At 44.5% G+C, this 25,834-nt stretch overlaps 1 protein-coding gene across 7 annotated transcripts in view; it reads right to left on the bottom strand.

Moving 5' to 3' along the window:
- bcas3 (BCAS3 microtubule associated cell migration factor) overlaps window positions 1-20,826 on the bottom strand; it is a 987,973-nt gene extending 967,147 nt beyond the window's left edge. For 6 of the 7 annotated variants that reach the window (XM_063031774.1, XM_063031776.1, XM_063031777.1 and 3 more), the window contains exon 1: window positions 20,723-20,816. The gene's annotated coding sequence lies outside the window, so the exon portion shown is untranslated. Of the gene's footprint in view, window positions 1-20,722 lie in introns of all 7 variants that reach the window. The other variant, XM_063031775.1, reaches the window with a different exon arrangement.
- Window positions 20,827-25,834: the final 5,008 nt, after the last annotated feature.

The raw sequence follows: 25,834 nt of genomic DNA, 5'->3' as shown, positions 1-25,834 counted from the left end.
GATGATTGCGAAGAAAAAGCATTTCAGGATGTATATTGCATACATTTCCCTGACATTAAATTGTACCTTTGAACCTTTGAACTTTTTGTAGCTGCATGCTATTCCAGCTGTGTGGCAACAAAGGCTATGTGCGCGGGAGCATTTCAATTACTGCACAGCTTAGAGGGAACTGTGCACCTAATATGCCTTAAGAACACCAGGACGACATCTTATGTAATATGAATATGTTCCAACACTTCACCATTCATTTCCTTTAATTTGTTAGCCTGCATGACTTCCTTCACAGTAAATATTGATGAGAAATATTCATACATCTCACCCATCTCCTATGGCCCCACACAGACAAGTATTTTGTTAATTAAGGGAACCTAACCTCTCTCCAGGTACCCTTTTGTGTTTAATATACTTGCAGAATCTCTTAAAATTCCCCTTTACCTATCAGCCAAAGCTATCTCATGTCCTCTTTTGGCTATGTTGACTCCCCTTTTGACCTCATCTTACCCACTTAAACTGAGAAACAATTCCAGTTCACATTAATTAACTCATAACTGAATTGTGAAGTTGCTTTAGCAATCTACTCAGATTTATCAAAAAAGGTTACTACCACCCACTAGCTAACTAGAGTTGAGCAATAAAGGCCGGTCTCATTACAACCATTCACATCCAGAGAATGAATCACTTTAAATTAATGACTTTACAAAATATAGGAAAAAATAAATATTTTAAAAAGGGGCACAGAGAAACTCAAGAACAATCTGGAGCTAAATACGCTCAAGACTGTGGAGATGACAGTGGACTTCAGGAGGAGCCCCCCAATACTCCCCCCACTCACTATACTCAACAGTATTGTGTCTGCTGTGGAGACCTTCAGGTTTCTGGGTGTCACAATCTCCCAGGACCTGAAGTGGACACCCAACGTGGACACTCTTATCAAAAAGGCTCAGCAGAGGTTGTATTTCCTATGTCAACTCAGGAAGTACAACCTCCCTCAGGAACTGCTGATTCAATTCTATTCAGGAATAATCCAGTTTGCTCTCAGTTCGTCCATCGCTGTCTGGTTTGGATCAGCTGCCAAACAAGGCAAGAATAGACTCCAAAGAACCATCAGGGCTGCAGAAAGGATTATTGGTGTGAAGCTGCCCTCGATTCAGGACTTATATGCATCTAGAGTCAGGAAGCGAGCAAGCAGCATCATTGTAGACCCATCACACCCTGGACATCACCTGTTCCAACTCCTTCCTTCTGGTAGGCACTTTAGATCACTGTATGCCAGGACAAATAGGTACAAGAACAGTTTCTTTCCATATGCCATCAGTATTATGAACACTTGAATTTTGTCTATTATAAACCAAGTCCACCTGTACATACACAGGTATACCTCATTGTATATAGTTCACGATTATTTGCACCATTGTTTCGTTTGCTTTTTGATTCTGTACAGTGAGAGCTCAGGGAAACCGGCATCAAATTCCCTGTATGTGTCCACATACTTGGCGATAATAAAGGATTCTGATTCTGATTCTGATTCTAATTCTGATTCTGAAACTCAAGTGGTGAGAATTATTACAAGGGATACAAACTACTTTCAATATTTCAAACTGAGTTTAGTCCAGGAAGAAGCAAAACTCACAAGTTGCTTAAACTAAGATTGTAGAAATCTTAAATGAAAAAAGTGCAGAAAATGCTAGAAACACTCAACAGCTCAGGCAACATCTACAGACAGGAAAACAGCTTATGTTTCAGTCTAACCTGCAAAAGATGCTGGAAGAACTCAAAAAGTCAAGCAGCATATATGGAAATGAATTAAGAGTCAACGTTTCAGGTTAAGACCCTTCATCAGGATCACTTCATGAGACCTGATAAGGGTCTCTGCCCAAAACACCTTCTGAGCAACACACACACACAAAATGCTGGAGGAACTCATCAGGCCAGGCAGCATCTATGGAAAGTAGTACAGTCGACGTTTCGGGCCAAGACCCTTTGGCAGGCCTCGGCCCGAAACATCAACTGTACTTTTTTCCATGGATGCTGCCTGGCCTGATGAGCTTCTCCAGCATTTTGTGTGTGCTGCTTAGATTTCCAGCATCTCCAGATTTTCTTCTGTTTCCAAAACATCTTCTCTTCCTTTCCATAGACTCCGGCATTTTGTGTGTATTATTTTGGATTTTCAGAATCAGCAGAATCCCTTGTGTTTATGCTTCAGACTGTTGCCCTTTCAGAACTGGGAAAAGTTAGAAATCAAACAAGTTTTAATTTGCGGAGAAAGCAGGCTTGGAAACAAAAGCAAAAGGAAAGGTCTGTGATACAACGTTGACCAGGAAAGACAGAACACCACAATTGGCAGTGTCATTCAATCAATCCAGGTTTATTTCATTCTTGTTCAATATGCATCAAAATTAGGGTCAGCATTTCTAGAATTTAATGTTGACATTTCATAGCAGTTGCTTTTGAAAAGAAAGTTCGACCATGCTTCACGAGCTCAAGGCACATGCAACACATTTCAAAGCTGAGAATTAATTTTGAAGTATTGCTTCTTTGTAATGAAAGGAACATGGTGATCAATTCTGTTTATAACAAGATGCCACAACCAGCAACGTGATAACAGGTGGATTATCTGTTTCAGTGATATTAATTAACAGATAAATATTGGCCAAGGCACTTCAAATGGTGCCTCGGGATATTCTTCAGCAATCTGAGAGGCCAGACAGGGCCTTAGATGAACATGTCATCCAAGTGACAACACAGCATTCAAAGGGACAAATCCAACAGTGCAACATTCTTCCCTGGTAGTGACAGCCTACTGAGCTGCAGAGAACAAGTGTGTGTTAGACAAATTATGATTGATTACTTCCTTGCAGTGAACATTAAGAAATATATTGAAAACCTATCCTCAAAACTAATGATTCAGAGCTAACATTAGGCACCATCTGAATACAGTTTTTTCCCTTTGTAGTTATTTTAAATTGAAGTACAAAGTATATTTATTATCAAAATATGTATATGGCACTATATACAACTCTGAGATTAATTTTCTCGCGGGCGTACACAGCAGATACAAAGAAACACAATGGAATCGATGAAAAACCTAAATATAAAGACAGACAAGCAATCAATTTGCAAAACACAAACTGTGCAAATACAAAAAAAAACAAATATTTACGCTTTTTCTCTATTATCATGTATTGTGTTGTACTGCGTCCACAAAGACATCAAATTTCATGACATAAGCCAGTATATTACACCAAATTCTGATTCTAAACATGATTTGTAAAGTCCTTGAAAGTAAGTCCATAGGTTGTTGAATCAGTTTGCTGTTGAGGTGAGTGAAGTTATCCGGAAGCCTGGTAGTTGAAGGGTGATAAATGTTTCTGAATCCGGTGGGGTACATCCTGCCCAATGGCAGCAGAGACAAGATAGCCTGGATGTTGGGGTCCTTGATGATGGATGCTGCAGTAATTAACTTCTACAAATGCTCTAAGGTTCAGATCAGACTAATGAAATCTACTGCAAATACAAAAGATTTTTACAAAACTAAACCAGCACACTGATTAGACTGCATCAAATCATTTATATGCAAAAAAATTAAACAAGTTTCATTTTCAACAAATGAAACTCTTACAAGTTATCTGCACATGTTCTAATTATTACTCTGAGGAATCTTAAATTTCCATCAGTTATACTGAGATTTCTACTAATGTCAATAAAACAATGAATTAATTTCGCAAACAACAGGAATTCTGCAGATGCTGGAAATTCAAGCAACACACATAAAAGTTGCTGGTGAACGCAGCAGGCCAGGCAGCATCTCTAGGAAGAGGTGCAGTTGACGTTTCAGGCCGAGACCCTTCGTCAGGACTAACGAAGGGTCTCGGCCTGAAACGTCGACTGCATCTCTTCCTAGAGATGCTGCCTGGCCTGCTGCGTTCACCAGCAACTTTTATATGTGTTGAATGAATTAATTTCACATTTTTTATTCCAAACTTTCATATCTCTAATATTTATGTGGAATAGATTTTCATATCATTCAGCTAATTATGCAAAGAGCATCCAAATGGCTTGAACTGGCCCTAGAGTTTTGATGCTTTTTTTTTTATCTGCCACATTAACTATATCTGAAGCAGCACATTTTTATTCAGCAATCCAATCAGATTACCTTATCAGAGTCAGAGTCATACAACACTACAGCACAGAAACAGGACAGCTAGTCCATACCGAACTATTAATCTGCCTAGTCCCATCAATCTGCACCCAGGTGATAGACTTCCATACCCCTCTTAATCATGTAACTATCCAAATTTTTCTTAAATGTTGAAATCAAACCCACATCCAGCAGCTCCAGTGGCAGCCTGTTCCACAAGCTCACAACCTTCTGAGAAGAGGTTCTCCCTCATGTTCCCTTTAAATATTTCACTTTTCACCCTTAATCCTTGACCTCTCACCCAATCTCAGTGGAAAAAGCCAACTTGCATTTATCTTTGCATTTAGAGGTTTTGCATACCTTATCAAATCTCCCCTCATTCCCTATGCTCCAGGGAATAAAGTTCTTATTCAACCTTTCCCTCTAACTCAAGTTTGGCAACATTCTTGTAAATTTTCTCCACACATTTTCGACCTTATTTACAGCTTTCCTGTAGGTAGTTGTATGGAATCACTTTGTAGGAAAATGTTCCTTTGAAGCATTTCCACATTTATAATGTGAGAAATGCTTCAGTTAGCAGTAAACTCTCACAGCTAGCAATGAGATAGTGACCACATGTGTTAGTAATAATGATGCAAGGATAAATGTTGGATAGTATGCTAGAAGAAATGCCCATCATCTTCAAATTACTGCCTTCAGATCTCTTTCCTCAGTTAGAGGGTGACTGGGACATCAGCATGAATTGACTTCATGGTTGGCACAGATACTGTGGGATGAAAAGCCTGTTCTTGCATTCTATGTACTGTGTGGCAAGTTAACATACTATGCAAAGGAGAGAACTTTCAGCTTTTAGAATTAGAATTTATTTAAATCTTACATCCACCTCACAATGTGAAGGAGTAAAAATCTTTGTGTTATGACTCCATTGCAATGTACAGACATGTAAATTTAGAAGTCTAATGGCTTGTAGAAAGAAGCTGTCCCATAGCCTGTTGGTCCTGGCTTTAATGCTGCAGTAGTGTTTGCCAGACAGAAGCAGCTAAAGCAGTTTATGGTTGGGGTGACTGGTGTCTCTGATTATCTTTCAGGCCTTCTTTCTGCAGCTGCTGCTACAAACGTCCTCAGTGGAGGTAAGTTCACATCCACAGATGCACAGGGCTGTCTGTATCACTCTCTGTAGTGCCCAGCAATCAATGTTGGTGCAGTTCCCATAAAAAGCGGTGACACAACCAGTCGGTATGCTCTCAATGGTGCCCCTGTAAAGATCTTGAGGAATTGGGGGCCTATGCCAAATTTCTTCAGTTGCCTGAGGTGGAAGAGACACTGTTTTTTTTGCCACAAAGCCGGTGTGTACAGTCCAGGTGAGATCATTGGTGATGTGTATACCGAGGAACTTGACACTACTCACCCTTTCAACTGCAAACCCATTGATGGTGATCAGGCCCAGCCCGTTTCCGTTCCTCCTGTAATCCACAATCAGCTCTTTTGTTTTTTGTACATTGAGGGAGAGGTTGTTATCCTGGTACAGTGCCAGGATGTCAAACTCTCCTCTCCTCTGTAGGCTGTCCCGTTTTCGTTAGAAATAAGACCGATCAAAGTCGTGTCATCTGCGAATTTGATCAACAGATTGGAGCTATGTGTGCACCGGCAGTACAGTCATGGGTGTAAAGGGAGTAGAGAAAGGGATTCAGAATACAACCCTGGTAGGAGGGTCCAATTTCTCTATTGGAATATATCAATTGGAATAGAAATTATAAGCTGCCCCCCCCACAAATCCATCTATAGTATTACTAAGTCATCTCCAATACAAGAATATAAGGAATGAAATTCCTTTTTATTTAGAAACATAGAAAATCTACAGCACATTACAGGCCCTTTGGCCCACAATGTTGTGCCAACCATGTAACCTACTCTAGAAGATGTCTAGAATTCCCTTAACACATAGCCCTTACTTTCCTAAGCTCCACGTACCCATCTAAGAGTCTGTTAAAAGACCCTATTGTATCCACCTCTACCACCTTCACTTGCAGTGCATTCCACTCACCCACCATTCTCTGTGTGAAGAACTTACCTCTGACACCTCCCTTGTATCTACTTCCAAGCAACTTAAAACTATCCCTGCTCATGTTAGCCATTTCAGCCCTGAGAAAAAGCCTCTGACTATCCACACGATCAATGCTTCTCATCATCTTATACACCTCTATCAGGTCACCTCTCATCCTCCGTCGTTCCAAGGAGAAAAGGCCAAGTTCACTCAACCTATTCTCATAAGGCATGCTCCCCAATCCAGGCAGCACCCTTGTTAATCTCCTCTGCACTCTCTATAGCAGGGGTCCCCAACCTTTTTTGCACCGCGGACCAGGTTAATATTGACAATATTCTTGCGGACTGGCCGACTGGGGGGCGGGGGGGGGGGGTAATCACGACCGGAATATAGGTGATAACTCAACTATAAGTCATTAATCAGTGGCTAATACAATTTTGTTTCTAAAAGGGTTTATCTAATGAATTTAATATTAAACACACAGTGCATATTTTCCTTGCATGAATATAGTGATAAGTCATAAGAGGGATAAGAGGGTTCCTTATGTCCAGTCTATTCCGCAATTTAGTTTTCGTTGCATTCATTGCAGAAAACTCCGCTTCGCAGAGACATGATGTTGGAAATGGAAGCCACATTTTCAGTGCTTTCGTGGCTATCTCAGGATATTCAGTCTTGACTTTGATCCAAAATGCTGGCAGAATGTTATGTCAAACGTACTTTTCAGCCCACCGCCACTTGCAAGCTCGAGGAGTTGATCTTCTTTCCATGCTGACATGGATGATTCACCAGGGAAATTCACAAATGGGTCACGGACCCATTCCTTTGCATGTCTTGGGTCGTTTGTGGTTGGGAAGTAATGCTCGAATTCTGTCGACAGCAAAGATAGGTGTTCGCGCACCAGCTGTGAGAAGGACGGTGCAGCCTCAGTCTCTCCCAAATTCCCAGCTAATGTTGGGAATATGTCAAATATGCCCCTGTCCACTCGCCGTCCCCACAGTTCCAGTTTGGCTGTGAAAGCAGGCACTTTATTTGCCAATTTGAAGACAGTTGTCATTCTCCCCGGAAGTGACAAATTGGGTTCATTGAGCAGGTTGAAGATGTCACACAGATAAGCGAGTTTTGCTATCCACTCCTCGTCACTGAAGTTTGCTGCCAGTGGTGACTTTTTTCCTAAAAGAAATCTCTGTAGCTGCTCTCTTAACTCAAAAACCCTGGCCAGGGCTCTCCCCCTTGATAGCCACCTGACTTCAGTGTGTAAGAGAAGGCGTTTGTGCTCTGCATCCATTTCCTCGCAAAGCTGCTCAAACAGACGTGAGTTAAGGGCATTTGCTTTGATGTGATTGATAACTTCAACAATGTCACTTAATACGCTGTTAAGATCAGGTGACATTTTTCAGCTAGCCAGCATTTCCCTGTATGTGACACGGTGTGTTGACTGGCATTCAAGAGCAACCTCTTTGACTCGGGTAGTGAAACCAGACTCGTTAAGCTGTTCCAACAGCTGTGCTTCGATGTCCTCCGCTATGTCATCAATTCTCCTTGAAACTGTGGTAGCTGAAAGAGAAACCTGTGCCATCTTGTTAGCTGCAGCTTCTCCCAACAGTTCACGGCACATGTCCTTGGCAGCAGGCAGAATCAATTCTTCACCAACAGTGAAAGGCTTCTTAGCCTTAGCAATACGGCTAGCCACTAAGTACGACACTCTCAGAGCAATAGACAATAGACAATAGGTGCAGGAGTAGGCCATTCGGCCCTTCGAGCCAGCACCACCATTCTCTGTGATCATGGCTGATCATCCACAATCAGTATCCAGTTCCTGCCTTATCCCCACAATCTTTGATTCCGCTATCTTTAAGAGCTCTATCCATCTCTTTCTTGAAAGCATCCAGAGACTTGGCCTCCACAGCCTTCTGGGGCAGAGCATTCCATAAATCCACCACTCTCTGGGTGAAAAAGTTTTTCCTCAACTCCATTCTAAATGGCCTACCCCTTATTCTTAAACTGTGGCCTCTGGTTCTGGACTCACCCATCAGCGGGAACATGCTTCCTGCCTCCAGCGTGTCCAATCCCTTAATAATCTTATATGTTTCAATAACATCCCCTCTCAGCCTTCTAAATTCCAGAGTATACAAGCCCAGTCGCTCCAATCTTTCGACGGATGACAGTCCCGCCATCCCGGGAATTAACCTTGTGAACCTACACTGCACTCCCTCAATAGCAAGAATGTCCTTCCTCAAATTTGGAGACCAAAACTGCACACAGTGCTACAGGTGTGGTCTCACCAGGGCCCTGTACAGCTGCAGAAGGACCTCTTTGCTCTTATACTCAATTCCCCTTGTTATGAAGGCCAGCATGCCATTAGCTTTCTTCACTGCCTGCTGTACTTGCATGCTTGCTTTCAGTGACTGATGTACAAGAGCACCCAGATCTCGTTGTACTTCCCCTTTTTGCAGCAACGTTTGTGGAGATGGTGGCTGCTTCTGTTCCGCTTGCTCACGTTTTTTCCACTCAGAAAACTCAACAGGTTTGTCTTTAAGTGCAGGGTGCTTGGACTCAAGGTGCCGAAGCAGCTTTGAGAGCTTCATTGCCTCATTAGACAGCTTGTCTCCACATATCACACACAGGGGGCTTGGAGCGTGCGAGTCACCGGTCGCAATAAAGCCATTTTTTATGTACGACTTGTCGTATTTTCTGTTGAAGGAAGCTTTCTTTTTTTTTTGCAGTCTCGGGCTCAGCTGTTTCTGCACTATCATCATTGTTGGGCCTTTTATGTCCCCTACCATCTCTTCCAAAGAAACTCTCAAGCGACGTTTGTTTTTTCACTCATCGAGTAGTTGTAGGTTAATGACCAACTGACGACCTCACGTGGGTAATGACCTCACGTGCGTTCAAGTTCAACAGTGGGCGTGACAGGGAATGTGGAAAGGTGCAGTTGACTTATATCGTTTCCTCACAGCCCAGTAGCACATGCTTTGCTACTGGGGACCACTGGGGTGGTTGGGGACCACTGCTCTATAGTATCCACATCCTTCCTGTAATGAGGTGACCAGACCCCAAGTGGGGTCTAACCAAGGTCTTACATAGCTGTAACATTACCTCTCAGCTCTTGAACTCAATCCCACGGTTGATGAAGGCCAACACACCATACGCCTTCTTAACAACACTATCAACCTACACAAACAACAGGAATTCTGCAGATGCTGGAAATTCAAGCAACATACATCAAAGTTGCTGGTGAACGCAGCAGGCCAAGCAGCATCTGTAGGAAGAGGTGCAGTCGACGTTTCAGGCCGAGACCCTTCGTCAGGACTAACTGAAGGAAGAGTGAGTAAGGGATTTGAAAGTTGGAGGGGGAGGGGGAGATCCAAAATGATAGGAGAAGACAGGAGGGGAGGGATAGAGCCGAGAGCTGGACAGGTGATAGGCAAAAGGGGATACGAGAGGATCATGGGACAGGAGGTCCGGGAAGAAAGACAAGGGGGGGGGTGACCCAGAGGATGGGCAAGAGGTATATTCAGAGTCCCGGACCTCCTGTCCCATGATCCTCTCGTATCCCCTTTTGCCTATCACCTGTCCAGCTCTCGGCTCTATCCCTCCCCTTCCTGTCTTTTCCTATCATTTTGGATCTCCCCCTCCCCCTCCAACTTTCAAATCCCTTACTCACTCTTCCTTCAGTTAGTCCTGACGAAGGGTCTCGGCCTGAAACGTCGACTGCACCTCTTCCTACAGATGCTGCTTGGCCTGCTGCGTTCACCAGCAACTTTGATGTATGTTGCTATCAACCTACACAGCAGCTTTTATTGTCCTATGGATATAGACCCCCAAGGTTTCTCGGATCCTCCACTCTGCCAGCAGTCTTACCATTAATTTTATATTCTGTCTTCAAATTTGACCTACTGAAATGAAACACTTCACACTTATCTGTGTTGAACTCTATCTGCCACTCCTTAGCCCAGTTCTGCATCCTAGCAATGTCCTGCTGTAATCTATGACAGCCCTCCACACTATCCACAACACACCTAACTTTTGTATCATCAGCAAACTTACTAACCCACCTTTCTACTTCCTCATTTAGGTCATTTATAAAAAGAGGAGGGTCCCAGAACAGGACCCTGCAAAACACCACTGGTCACTGACCTCCATGCAGAATACAAACCATCCACAACCACCCTTTGTTTCCTGTGGTCAAGCCATTTCTGGATCCACAAAGCAAGGTCTTCTTGGATCCCATGCATCATTACTTTCTGAATGAGCCTCACATGGGGAACCTTATCAAATGCCTTACTGATATCCATATACACTACATCCACTGCTCTACCTTCATCAAGATGTTGTGTTACATCCTCAAAGATCTCAATCCGGCTTGTAAGGCAGGACCTTCCCTTGACAAAGCCATGCTGATTAACCCTAATCAGATTATGTCTCATAAATCCTGCGTCTCAGGATCTTCTCCACAATTTGCCCACCACCTTTTATTTCTCAAAGAGAGAGAAGCAATTGAATAGGCAGTTTTTAAATAGTCTGAATAACAAATAAATCATGCCAGGTTGCTATTTAGCACCACAGAATATCACAGTAAATTCAAAGTAGAATAAATTAGTTTTACTTATCACATGTATATTGAAACATACAGTGAAATGCTTCATTTCCATCAAATCAAATCAGCAAGGATCGTGGTGGTCACCCGCAAATGGCACCATGCTTCTGGTGCTAACATAACCTGCCCACAATTTACTAAACCTAACCGTATATGCTTGGACCATGGTGAGAAACTGGAACACCCAGAGAAAACCCAAGTGGTCACAGGGAGAACATACAAATTCCCTTCAGGCAGCTGCGGGAATTCAACCCCAAATGGTACTCGCTGGTGCTGTAAAATGACTCATGTACAGGTGATACAAGATATTTCAAAATAAGGGAAAAATTTCAAAAAGTACAAATAAGTGATCACTTCTCAAAATTTGTTAGTTAAGCAGCACGAAGTTCTTCGCGACCCATTGAGGAAGAGTCCACGAACATTTAGGCAGAAGTATATAGATTCTGGATGCGCAAGGGTCTGAAAGTTTACCAAAGAAACAAATGCACTGTTGAGGTTACAATCAAATCAGTCTGACCATTATACTGCTGAGCAGTGTCAAGGGGCTGAGGGTCCTACTCCAGCTCCTAATTACTATGTTCCTGCTGGACGATGGCAATCTCTCCACTGGAAAGCTGACAAAGGCTGCACAGAGAGGAACACTGAAATAAAATGTGCGATGACTCATCCACAATTCAAGCAGAAATTGGAAAACGGAATTTTATTTACCTCCTACACTTCTTTGAGGCAGATAACAAGACCATGCTGAATAAACTATTAGTAAACACCATAAGACAAATAACAAAAGAACTCTGAAAACAAGGGCAACACACACACAAAGAGCTGGAAAAACTCAGCAGGTCAGGCGGCATTTACAGAAATGAATAAATAGTTGACAATCCAGAACTGCAAAGGAAGGGGGAAGACACAGGAATAAAAAGGTAGGGGGGTGGGGAAGAAGGACTAGCTAGAAGGTGATTGGTGAAGCCAAGAGGGTGGGAAAGAATAAAGATTGGAGATGAAGAAATCTGATAGGAGAGGAGACTGGACCATAGGAGAAAGAGAAGGAGGAGGGTCACTAGAGGGAGAAATAGGCAGGTGACGGGAAAAATTAAAAAGCCTGAATGGGGGATAGAAAAGGGAAGGGCGGAGGGAAAAAAATTACCAGAAGTAATCATCATTCATGCCTTCAGGTCGGAGGCTACCTAGACGGAATGTGAGGTGTTGCCCCTTCACCCTAAGAGTGGCCTCATCATGGCAAAAAGGAGATCATGGACCGACATTTCAGAACGGGAATGAGGATAGAAAATAAAATGATTGGCCATCAGGAAATTTCACTTTTTGCATATAGCCACCGGGAAATTCCGGTTTCAGTGGATGGCCACCGGGAGAGGAACATTAATCAAGTGTACAGACTATATTTTACATTCATCATCATGAAATGTTTCGAGAGGTTTGACATGAGGCACATCAAGACCCTGCTGCCCCCCTCACTGGACCCCCTGCAGTTCACATACCGTCCCAACCGTTCAATAGACGACGCCATCGCCATCACCCTCCACCTGGCCCTAACACACCTGGACAAAAAAGGACATGTACATTCCAATGCTGCCCATAGACTTCAGTTCAGCATTCAACACAATCATTCCTCAGAAACTGATTGGAAAGCTGAGCCTGCTGGGCTGGAACACCTCCCTTGCAACTGGATTCTAGACCCTGACTGGGAGACCTCAGTCAGTCCGGATTGGAAGCAGCATCTCCAACACCATCACACTGAGCACCGGGGCCCCCCCAGGGCTGTGTGCTCAGTCCACTGCTGTTCACTCTGCTGACCCACGACGGTACTGCAACACACAGCTCGAACCACATCATCAAGTTCGCCGATGACACGACTATGGTGGGTCTCATCAGCAAGAACAATGAGTCAGCATACAGAGGGGAGGTACAGCGGCTAACGGACTGGTGCAGAGCTAACAACCTGTCTCTGAATGTGAACAAAACAAAAGAGATGGTTGTTGACTTTAGAAGGACACGAAACGACCACTCTCCGCTGAACATCGACGACTCCTCCATAGAAATCGTTAAGAGCACCAAATTTCTTGGTGTTCACCTGGCGGAGAATCTCACCTAGTCCCTCAACACCAGCTCCATAGCAAAGAAAGCCCAGCAGCGTCTCTACTTTCTGCGAAGGCTGAGAAAAATCCATCTCCCACCCCCCATTCTCACCACATTCTACAGAGGTTGTATTGAGAGCATCCCAAGCAGCTGCATTACTGCCTGGTTCGGAAATAGCACCATCTCGGATCGCAAGACCCTGCAGCAGATAGTGAGGTCAGCTGAGATCATCAGGGTCTCTCTTCCCACCATTACAGACATTTACACCACACACTGCATCCGTAAAGCAAACGGGATTATGAAGGACCCCACGCACCCCTCATACAAACTCTTCTCCCTCCTGCCATCTGGCAAAAGGCACCAAAGTGTTCGAGCTCTCACGACCAGACTGTGTAACAGTTTCTTCCCCCAAGCCATCAGACTCCTCAATACCCAGAGCTTGGACTGACACCAGCCTACCGCCCTCTACTGTGCCTATTGTCTTGTTTATTATTTATTGTAATGCCTGCACTGTTTTGTGCACTTTATGCAGTCCTGGGTAGGTCTGTAGTCTAGTGTAGTTTTGTGTTGTTTTTACGTAGTTCAGTGTAGTTTTTGTATTGTTCATGTAGCACCATGGTCCTGAAAAACGTTGTCCCATTTTTACTGTGTACTGTACCAGCAGTTATGGTCAAAATGACAATAAAATGTGACTTGACTTGACTTGACTTGACTACAGCAATAAACAACTATCAGAAATACTTTATCAGTTGTAGCACTTCCAGTTTGCTGCCTGTAGGTCTTCACAGGTGAAGAGTGAAAATAAATATTTTCATAGTGAAACATAATTATATGGATCAAAGGCTACTGATGCAATTTTAAACCCACTCATTCTCAGTGTTTGTGTACACTGATACAATTAAACACAGCAAAGTACAGATTTTCCTGCAGTACAAGTCTGAGGAACTACAGTGTCACCCATGGCAGTACAGCATAATTATAGGCTGAACTATTTGCAAAGGCAGTTTTCATTATACAGTATATACTTGTGTCTAAATTTATAATGAGAATTACAAATAATGCAGTATTAAACACAAAAAATGAAATTAGTTCTAAAGAATTTTGAAATCAAAATCAGAGCACTGAGAGGGATATCAGAACAAAATCACACACGAGAAAAGCAGAAAACAGGAAATCTTTCCCAAAAACCATATATTCACTGGATCGGCGGGAGGAGAGAGAGCAGTGCGCCGCGCGTGCGCAGCCCTCCGGTGAAAAATGATATCGTATCCGTTAAATAGAGACCGTGGACAATTCTGATTTGATGGAGACGGACGTGAAAGCAGAGAGGAACATCTGGAAAAATTTCTGAAACGCCAGTTCACTGCTGTTGTTACTGCGCGGTCAGGAATCTTTCGGAGGGAAGGCCTCAAAATCCCCGGCTTTGCCTGCTGTTGGCGACCGAGATGGAGGTCGAATGGTTGGAGAGAGATGGCGCTCAGTACTCGGTGTCGGACAGCTGATCAGAGCTCGAAGTTTTCGGATGACTCAGAGTCGGGCATGGCAGGGAGAGTTTTTCTTCTTTCTCCCATCTGCGTGAGATGTGAGACATTTGAGAGACTTTGAACTTTTTACTGAGCTCATGGACTTCTTCATCAAGTTATGGTATTGTTGCACTGTTTGTAACTATATGTTATAGTTATGTGGTTTTGTCAGTTTTTTTCAGTTTTGGTCTGTCCTGTGTTTTGTGATAATCACACCGGAGGAAATATTGTATCATTTCTTAATGCATGCATTACTAAATGACAATAAAAGAGAGGACTGCGTGTCTTCATAATCTAAACTAAAGAGCTGGTTGTTGTGTTCAGGTAGAGGAAAGAAGGAATTCAGTCTACATTGGATCAGTGGAGGAGAGAATAAGCACTTTTAAATTCCCGGGCATTAACATGACAGATAACTTGTCCTGGACCAAGAACAGAGATGTAATCATAGGGAATGCATGCCAGAGCCAAAGCCTTACTTTCTTTAGAGGTTAAGGTGATACCAGCTCATCACCGAACACGCTTAACAAATTTCTGCACATGCACTGTAGAAAGGGTCCTGCTGGGTGCATCACGGTCTGGTATTGCAATTCGAATGCACAGGTATATAAGAAGCTGTAGAGAATAGTGGACTCTGCCCAATACACCACAGGAACATCTAGGAAGCTACATCTATCAGCAAAGACCACCACTGTCTAGGACATGCCATCTTCTCACAGCAAACATCAGACAGGAGGTACAGAAGCCTGAAATCCCACACTACCAGGTTCAGGAACAGTTACTTCCTTTCAGCCCTTAATCATACTGTTTAACAATACTATAAACACTTTGACCACTTCACACCAAAATGGACTTCATTCCTTTTTTTTCTATTCTGATTGTCTTTTCCCGTAAAACATGGGTATATTTTATAAGCAACATACATCAAAGTTGCTGGTGAACGCAGCAGGCCAGGCAGCATCTATAGGAAGAGGCGCAGTCGACGTTTCAGGCCGAGACCCTTCGTCAGGACTAACTGAAGGAAGAGTGAGTAAGGGATTTGAAAGCTGGAGGGGGAGGGGGAGATGCAAAATGATAGGAGAAGACAGGAGGGGGAGGGATAGAGCCGAGAGCTGGACAGGTGATAGGCAAAAGGGGATACGAGAGGATCATGGGACAGGAGGTCCGGGAAGAAAGACAAGGAGGGGGGGGTGACCCAGAGGATGGGCAAGAGGTATATTCAGAGGGACAGAGGGAGAAAAAGGAGAGTGAGAGAAAGAATGTGTGCATAAAAATGAGTAACAGATGGGGTACGAGGGGGAGGTGGGGCCTTAGCGAAAGTTAGAGAAGTCGATGTTCATGCCATCAGGTTGGAGGCTACCCAGACGGAATATAAGGTGTTGTTCCTCCAACCTGAGTGTGGCTTCATCTTTACAGTAGAGGAGGCCATGGATACACATGTCAGAATGGGAATGGGATGTGGAATTAAACTGTGTGGCGACTGGGAGATCCTGCTTTCTCTGGCGGACAGAGCGTAGATGTTCAGCAAAGCGGTCTCCCAGTCTGCATCGGATCTCACCAATATATAAAAGGCCACATCGGGAGCACCGGACGCAGTATATCACCCCAGTCGACTCACAGGTGAAGTGTTGCCTCACCTGGAATGACTGTTTGGGGCCCTGAATGGTGGTAAGGGAGGAAGTGTAAGGGCATGTGTAGCACTTGTTCCGCTTACACGGATAAGTGCCAGGAGGGAGATCAGTGGGGAGGGATGGGGGGGACGAATGGACAAGGGAGTTGTGTAGGGAGCGATCCCTGCGGAATGCAGAGAGAGGGGGGGAGGGAAAGATGTGCTTAGTGGTGGGATCCCGTTGGAGGTGGCAGAAGTTACGGGGAATAATATGTTGGACCCGGAGGCTGGTGGGGTGGTAGGTGAGGACCAGGGGAACCCTATTCCTAGTGGGGTGGCGGGAGAATGGAGTGAGAGCAGATGTACGTGAAATGGGGGAGATGCGTTTAAGAGCAGAGTTGATAGTGGAGGAAGGGAAGCCCCTTTCTTTAAAAAATGAAGACATCTCCCTCGTCCTAGAATGAAAAGCCTCATCCTGAGAGCAGATGCGGCGGAGACGGAGGAATTGCGAGAAGGGGATGGCGTTTTTGCAAGAGACAGGGTGAGAAGAGGAATAGTCCAGATAGCTGTGAGAGTCAGTAGGCTTATAGTAGACATCAGTGGATAAGCTGTCTCCAGAGACAGAGACAGAAAGATCTAGAAAGGGGAGGGAGGTGTCGGAAATGGACCAGGTAAACTTGAGGGCAGGGTGAAAGTTGGAGGCAAAGTTAATAATTACTTAAGTTCATTTTGTATATGCTGCCTATAAAATGCCATGTCAAAGTCAAAGTTGTATGCACAAGCACAGGTGCAATGAAAAACTTACTCCCAACAGCATCACAGGCACATAGCAAATACATCCTGAGCAAAACAAAATCTGAGCAGCATTCTGTTCCTGGGCATTTCCCTTTACTTCAGAAGACAATGATGTTGCCATTGTTCTGAGTTACAGTAACAGCTACAGAGGTGATGTTGGACTTGGCATCCCACATCATTATCATTCTTGATTAGTGAGATAACCCGTCAGTTCTCTACAACGAACAATTCAAAGAAGGGAAGAAAAATAACCTCTGTAAGATGCAAATACACCCAATGCTCACTTTCTGACATACCCTCTACACCTAATAAAGTGGCCACTCAGTGTACCTTTATGGTCATCTGCCACTGTTGCCCATCTACTTCAAGGTCTGGCGTGTTTTGTGTTCTTCTACACACTACTGTCATAATGCGTTGTTATTTGAGTTACTGTCGCCTTCCTGTCAGCTGGAACCAGTCTGGCCACTCTCCTCTGACCTCTCTCATTGACAAGATTTTTGCCCACAAAGTTGCTGCTCACTGGAAGTTTTACGCCATTCTCTGTAAACTCTAAAGACTGGAGTACACAAAAATCCCAGAAGATAAGCTGTTCCTGAGACACTCAAACCTGGCTGGCACTCCACGGTCAAGGTCACTCAGATCACACTTCTTTTGTTTGGTCTAAACAACAAATGAATCTCTTGACCATGTCTGCATATTTTTATACAATGATGTGCTGTCACATGACTGGCCGATTAGATATTTGCAGTAACAAGCAGGTGTACTTAATGAAATGAGTGTATTATCATAATTATGGCATGCCAAGGGTGACTGTATCAATGTTTTGCCATTCACAATCACACAAGAATGTTGGAAATGTCTAACATTGTAGCACAATTATCACATCGCAATATCACGTTAGTTCAATTATCATGGGTTCAATTACCCAAAGTCTAAACTACCACGCCACTGCAGGGCGGAGTGGACAAGCACAGTCCTATCACTACAGAGAGAGCCCAGCACGATCAAAAGAGAGCCACAGAAGGAGCCCTGCACTGTTCCAGTGATGCCAGAGCAAGCCCAGCACTGTACTATGGGCACTGCAGTGAGACCCTAGGGTGCTACTGCGGGGATCTAACGCTGTCCCTGATATGCTCGAGAAACCAGAGCCCTCTCAAGGCTGCTACTGCTCAAACCTTATACTGTCAAACCGATATGACCGAGACAGCTCCTCAGAGTCACGCTTGTCAAACTGTGAATTGCTACTAAACTAGCCTGCCACCCTCTTGCAAATTTCTAGCTAAGTTGTAGAGAGCATTCTGACTGGTTGTATCAGCGTTTGATTTGGAGGGGCCACTGCACAGGAATGAAAAAAGGCAGAAGTTTACATACTCTGCCAGCTCCATCATGGACGCTAGCCTCCCCACCACTGAGGACATCATCAAAAGCCTTATCCATCATGAAGAACCCTCGTCATTCAGGACATGCCCTCTTCTCATTACTACTATCAGGAAGGAGGTACAGGAGCCTACAGACACACACTCAGTGGTTTAGGAACTCTCTGCCATCAGATTTCTGAACAGTTCATGAACACTACCTTACCATTTTTCTCCTTTGCAGTTTTGTTTATATATTCTTATTGTACATTATAGTAAATTTTATGCATCACACTTGTACTGCTGCCACAAAACAACAAATTTCGTAACACATGTCCAGATAGTAAGTCTGAATCTGATTTTGTCCTGGAGTACTACTTTCAAAATAGTTCCATCAGAGCACAACACTGTAAAATAGGCATTAGTGAAAGAATCTTTCACTGCCAGAGGGAGCTATAGACAAAAACTGTCTATGCCTTTTCTGTGAGAGGCAGCCTGGTTTCAGGGTGCACTGCCTGGCAAGCTGGGCACTATCTGAGGGCACACTACCGACAGAAACACACAAAGGACTGTAGGATCTCATGAAATCAGGCAGCTTCTATAAAGGAAAATAGGCAGTCGACCCTTCGTTTAGACTGAAAAGAAGAAAGAAGTGAGCCAGTATAAAAAGACTGATGCAAGAAGTGGAAGAAGAACTGGCAGGATGCACGGTAGTGGGGTTGATTAGCAGATGAGGGAATGCAGAGTGGGAATGAGGTCAGAAGTTGATAGGTGGAAGTGACAAAGGCATGAAATCTGATAGGAGAGGAAGATAGGAAGGGGAAATCAGCAGAAGTGTATGTGAAATAGAGAGATGGAGAGGATTGGGGGAGGGAAAAGAGTTTGAGCCAGATGGGTCAGGAGGAGAAATGGGACGAAGAGGCTTTACAAGAAACTTTACAATTTGATGTTCATGGTGCCAGGTTAAAAGCTATCTTGGCAGAATATGAGTTTGTGTTTTAGCCTCAACTTGGCAGTGGAGGAGGCTGAGGGCAGACAGTGCAGGAATGGGGAGTGGAATTAAAATGGGTGGCAACTGGAAAATCCCAGCTGACATGGCAGACAGAGGGAAGGTGATTGGTGAGGTAGTAACCCAATCTGTCTCCAGTCTTACTCATGAAGGCAATGCCATAACCTGAGATCCAAATGCTCTAGATAACGCCATTGCATTTCAGCATGGAAGAGGTGTCTGTTTCCCTCCACAGACGCTGCCTGACCGGAGCTTCTCCAACTTTGCGTTTTGCTCCAGATTCCAGTGTCAGCACTGTCTCCAAGCAGACCACTAGGGAAGCCAGACACTATCCATGAGCACTTCTGAGAGGGCCAGAGTGGTCCTAAAGCATACCACTGCGAGAACCCCAGAAAGAGCCAGGGCACGTTACAGAGAGTACTCATGGTGCCAGGGCACACTACAAGAGAGCCCAGCAGACCCAGGGCACATTACTGAGAGAATCCAGCACAGACCCATAGGAAATTACTGAAAGAACACAGCACAGTTCTGGGATGCAATGATGAAGAGAACCCAGCAAGGTCCTAATGTGCAGTACTGAGAGAACACAGTACTGTCCTGGGATGCAGCACTGAGAAAGGCCAGCATTATCCCAGAGCTGGTACATCAGACCTGCACCGTCCAAGTGCCGGTGCTGAGGGAGCTACTTAGCCCTGTTCTTCGTGGGATTTAGCCATAGCCATAGTCATAGTCATACTTTATTGATCCTGGGGGAAATTGGTTTTCATTACAGTTGCACCATAAATAATAAATAGCAGTAACACCATAAATAGTTAAATAGTAATATGTAAATTATGCCAGTAAATTATGAAATAAATCCAGGACCAGCCTATTGGCTCAGGGTGTCTGACCCTCCAAGGGAGGAGTTGTAAAATTTGATGGCCACAGGCAGGAATGACTTCCTATGATGCTCTGTGCTGCATCTTGGTGGAATGAGTCTCTGGCTGAATGTACTCCTGTGCCCACCCAGTACATTATGTAGTGAATGGGAGACATTGACCAAGATGGCATGCAACTTAGACAGCATCCTCTTTTCAGACACCACCGTGAGAGAGTCCAGTTCCATCCCCACAACATCACTGGCCTTACGAATGAGTTTGTTGATTCTGTTGGTGTCTGCTACCCTCAGCCTGCTGCCCCAGCACACAACAGCAAACATGATCGCACTGGCCACCACAGACTCGTACAACATCCTCACATCGTCCGGCAAATGTTAAAGGACTTCAGTCTCCTCAGGAAATAGAAATAGATGTGCGCTAACTGGCTACCGCACTTCCTGCATTCCCGTCACTGCAACGTTGGCCGGAGAGTACAGGGCGCCCCGTGGCGATGAAACGCCCCAAGTGGTTTCTCTAATAGGGCAAGGCAACTAGGTTCCCACCGCTCCATTGTTGCCCGGACGGTCCTCGCTCTGTGCGAGCCCAGCCCAGGGCAGCCGCTTCCCCCGACACCCCACCCCTCCAGAACTTTGTCCACACAAAGTAGTGCAAATCAATGGATATCACTAAAATCGGATACGAACCCGCGCTCTCCTCGGTGGCTTCCCTCAGCAGCTGCTCACAGGTGATCAGGCACCAAACATGCTAGAATGCGTCCAGTCAGGACCTTGTTTGACGGACATCTCCCGCAACCAATCCAAATGTGAAATTATTCAACGCCTCCCTAATGCGAACTGCCAATCAAACGTTTCAGCCAATCAGCGCGCGATGGGTGGACTTCCTTTCTGCGCCACCAGAGAAGCGGGCCTAGGGCTAGAGGGGAACAGATTTCGGTTTATTCGTCAAATCAGTCAGAATTTCCACCACGTTCTGTCATCGATCTATAATGAATGTATAATTATGCCATCCCTGAAGGGAATAAACTGGTTAGAATCCTCTGTGGAGAAATTGCCAACCGTTCCCAGTGATGAGTCTACGTTTTGTTTACATCGAAATCTCGCGAATCTTCGATAACATCTCGTGTTTGCCGAAGCGTCAATCATCGGGATATCGTCACGCCCGTTGTCAATCATCCGGACTGTCAGTAGCCCTGCTGTTTCATCAACGGAATGTCTGCCACTCGGTGTCAAGGAGACCCCGTCAGAACCGGGCACGTAGAAAGGCAAGCTTGCTTTAAATTTCTGAAAGGTGGGGAAAGTAATGTTTGGGAAAGTAGTGTGCACAAAATGCTGGAGGAACTCAGCAGGTCAGGCAACAACTATTGAGATGCAAGGGTTTCCAGCCTGGCGTCCATGGACCCCTTGCTTAATGGTATTGGTCCATGGCATATAAAAGATTGGAATCTCAGACTGAGAGGAATAAAAAGTCGACGTTCCACTCCAAGTCCCTTTATCATTGGTAGTGATGCTGCTAGACCTTATGAGTTCCTCCAGCATTTTGCTAGTGCTGTTCTGGATTTCCAGCATCTGCAGAATCTCCTGTGTTGATGTTTGTGAAAGGCTGCAGGCCTAAGTTGTCAAGGTAAAAGTTGCTTTAAAATCAGCAATTGGAACTAAATGATACAAAAACAAAATGAAACAGAAGAAATTCAAACAGATAAAACACCAACTGTGAATTTAAAAAATGGCCTTGCTTAAGTTGTTAAGCTCAATGCTAAAGTGTTAAGAGTTGTAAATTGTCAGAACATCAGATGGTGTTCCTCAAGTTGACACTATGTATCATTGAAACAACACAGAAGGCCAAAGATAAAGAGTTTAGAGTGGAAGAGGATCAGATACTAAATGCTAAGTGGTTGAAGACATTTTCAACCTCTCACTGCTACAGTTGGAAGTTCCCGTCTGCTTCAAAAAGGCAACCAGTGCCCAAGAAGAGTGGTGTGAGCTGCCTTACTGACTATCATCCAATAGCACACATATTAAATTGAAATGTTTTAAGAGGTTGGTCATGGCTAGAATCAACTCCTCCCTCAGCAAGGACTTAAACCCTCTGCAATTTGTTTATAACCACAATAGGTCTACAGCAGACGCAATCTCAAAGGCTCTTCACACACCCTTAGATCAGCTGGACAATACAAACACCTATGTCAGGATGCTCAAGCAACCCACATCAAAGTTGCTGGTGAACGCAGCAGGCCAGGCAGCATCTCTAGGAAGAGGTACAGTCGACGTTTCAGGACGAGTCCCTTCATCAGGCCAAGACCATCCTGATGAAGGGTCTCGGCCCGAAACATCGACTGTACCTCCTCCTAGAGATGCTGCCTGGCCTGACAACTTTGATGTGTGTTGCTTGAATCTCCAGCATCTGCAGAATTCCCCGTGTCAGGATGCTGTTTATTGACTATACCTCAGCATTTATCACCATCATTTCTACGGTCCTGATCAAAAAGCTACAGAACCTGGGCCTCTGTACCTCCCTCTGCAACTGGATCCTCTACTTCCTAACTGGAAGTCCAAAATCTGTGCAGATTGACGATAATATCTCCTCACTGACAATCAACGCTGGCACTCCTCAGGGATGTGCTCTTCGGCCACTGCTGTACTGTCTCTGCATGCATGACTGTGTGGCTAGGCATAGCTCAAATGCCATCTATAAATTTATTGATGATACAACTATTTTTGGCAGAATCTCAGATGGAGATGAGAGGGCGTACATGAGCGAGATATGCCAGCTAGTTGAGTGGTGTCACAGCAACAACCTCACAGTCAATCTCAGTAAGACCAAAGGAAAGAAGGGTAAGATGAAGGAACATGAACCGGTCCTCATAGAGGGATCAGAAGTGGAGAGAGTGAGCAGTTTCAAGTTCCTGGGTGTCAAGATCTCTTAGGATCTGACCTGGTCTCAACATATCAATGCAGCTATAGAGAAGGCAAAACAGTAGCTATATTTTATTAGGATGAAATGTCACCTGGAAAACTTCTGCAGATACACCATGGAGGGCATTCTGATAGGCTACATCACTGTTTGGTAAGGGGGCAGGGTTGCTACTTCATAGAGTTGAAAGAAGCTATGGAAAGTTATAATATTAGTCAGCTCCATCTTGGGTACCAGCCCCCGTAGTATCCAAGACATCTTCAAGGAGTGGTGCCTCAGAAAGGTGGCATCCTTCATTAAGGACCCTCATCACCCAGGGCATGCCCTCTTCACATATTACTGTCAGGAAGGAGGTACAGAAGCCTGAAGGCACATACTCAGCAATTCAGGAACAGCTTCCTTCCCCTCTGCCATCCGATTCCTAAATGGACACTGAACCCATGAACACTACTTCACTTTTTTCTCTGTTATTGTACTCGTTTTAATTTAACTATTTAACATACATGTATATGCTTACTGTAATTGATTTACTTTATTTCTATATTGTCATGTATTGCATTGTACTGTTGCTGCTAAGTTAACAAATTTCACAACATGCTGGTGATATTAAACCCGATTCTGATGTGGCTCATAATAGGGTCAGGATTCTAAACTCAACATAGTTTTACAAAACTAACCCAAATGGCTTTTTTTTAAATAAGCTTTATTTGTCACATGTATATTAAAACAAATATTGAACTGCATCATTCGTATTCATGACCAACACAGTCCAGGGATGTGCTGGGGCAGCCTGCAAGTGTCACCATGCATCCAGCACAAACACAGTGTGCCCGCAACTCACTAATTCTAATTTGCCAGTACATCTTTAAAAGATGGTCATGGGGAGAACCAATAAACTCCTTACAAACAGTGGCTGAAATTGAACCCCAATTGCTGGCACTGTAAACATTGGTTTCCATGTTGTGAGTGCCAATTATGGTACACTTGACTAAAAGTGCAGCTGTATCACTGCTTCGCCTGGTGGGATCTCAGGTCTGGCAGGTGGTGAAAGAATGGACCAGAGACTCATGGAATGAACAGTCCCTTACAAATGCCAAAATGGGACAGCAGATTATGCCTGCTGATGGAATCCCAATGAGGAAGCAGAAATTATGAAGAACGATCTGCTCAACGTGGAGGCTAGTGGGAGGAGGGTGAGGCCAATGCTCTGAGAGGAGTAAGGATAGTACAAGCACTGTGTTGCTAATAGGTCGGTTAACACTAATTGTGAACAAAGACATCCAGATCCTAGTGAACACCAACATTTAAAAAAATCCTTTTATTTCACCAACCAAAATAAATGATATTTTTTACATTATATTCCACCAAACGTAGCGGTTACTGCAATGCTTTACAGTGCCAGTGATCACCAGTCAGGATTCAATTCCCGTAAGGAATTTTCACATTCTCCCCATGACCGTGAGGGTTTCCTCCCACATTCCAGAAACGTACAGTTAAGCTGAGAGTTAATGAGTTGTGGGTATGCTATGTTGACGCCAGAAGCATGGCGACACTTCCTGACTGCTCCCAGCACGTCCTCGGAGGGTGTCGGCCACTGACACATATGTTTCGAAGTACATGCAACAAGCTCAACTTTTCTTTAATCTCACCCATCCACTGAGCTTGGGTGGGACTGCAACTAGAGGTCACGGGTTAAGAGTGAAAGGTGAAACGTTCAAGGGTTGTGAGAGTGTAGGACGAGCTGCCAACACAAGTTGTGCATGCAGTTTCTACATTTAAGAGAAGTTTGGATCGGTACATGGATGATAGGGATATAAAGGGCTATGGTCCCGGTGTAGGTCAACGGGAGTAGGCAGTTCAAATGGCTCAGCATGGACTAGGTGGGCTGAAAGGCCTACTGATGCGTTGTACTTTTCCCCAAGCCTAAAACCCTGAAACTCCTCCACCTCCTCTCATAAACCACTCTGCCAATCAATGTTGTACTATCAATAAGCTCAGGAATAAACCCTTATTCCTGGTCTGTTTTGTTTCCCATGACCAACTCTGGATCCGTGCCAGTGAAATCATCTCCAATATCATGTAATGATTTTGTTGAATAATCTCTTAGGTGGCACCTTCAGGTTTTGAGGTATAAAGAAAGGTTGAATAGGTTAGGAAAGATATGGAAGCTTTAGAGGGTACAAAGGAGAAGAGTATCATCTGTATCCAGAAATTTTCTGTAGACTTTTCCATTCCTGGACAGTGGTGGTTCCATACCGGGCCATGATTCAACCAGTCGGGACACTCTCCACTGTGCATCTTGCGAGAAGGCACTTGGGACAATTTACGGCGGTCAGCTAACCCTCTGATCCAAACCTCTTTGGGATGTGAGAGGAAACCAGAGCAGCCGAGGAAATCCCATGCAGTCACAATGAGAACATGCAAACACCACACAGTGGAGTACAGCAGCTTTTCCCACTCTGCCACCCTACAGCTATACGGGTCAGGGAGCAGGAGGTATCAATGACAGAGGAGTTAATCTGCAAAGGGTTCCTTTGTTACACACTCCTGGGTGTAAGTAACTCGATTAAGACAAAATAGGCATTTGGTCCATACCAGCCCGAGAAGCAATCTCATCAGTCCACGATTTCCTCCCGCATGTCCATCAGCTCCCTTTTGATTGTCCTGCCTCACAATTTATAGGCCAGTTAATCCAGCAACCCACATATTTTTGGCTCGTGTGCCTCCTGCCCACACAGGCCTCCAAACCCAAGACTTGCCAACCTGTGGAGACTTGTTGAGCTGGGTGGGGGTGGGGTACTGCCCACGTCGTTTATTGACCACGGGGGTCAATGGTTTTCATCCTCAGTGCCTGCCCACCCAACATCCATCCATAGGGATGGCTG

The sequence above is a fragment of the Mobula hypostoma genome, chromosome 23, assembly GCF_963921235.1.
Source record: "Mobula hypostoma chromosome 23, sMobHyp1.1, whole genome shotgun sequence".
Classification (NCBI taxonomy): domain Eukaryota; kingdom Metazoa; phylum Chordata; class Chondrichthyes; order Myliobatiformes; family Myliobatidae; genus Mobula; species Mobula hypostoma.
Note: the sequence above shows the minus strand (reverse complement) of the source record. Positions and strands in the feature narration are given on the sequence as shown.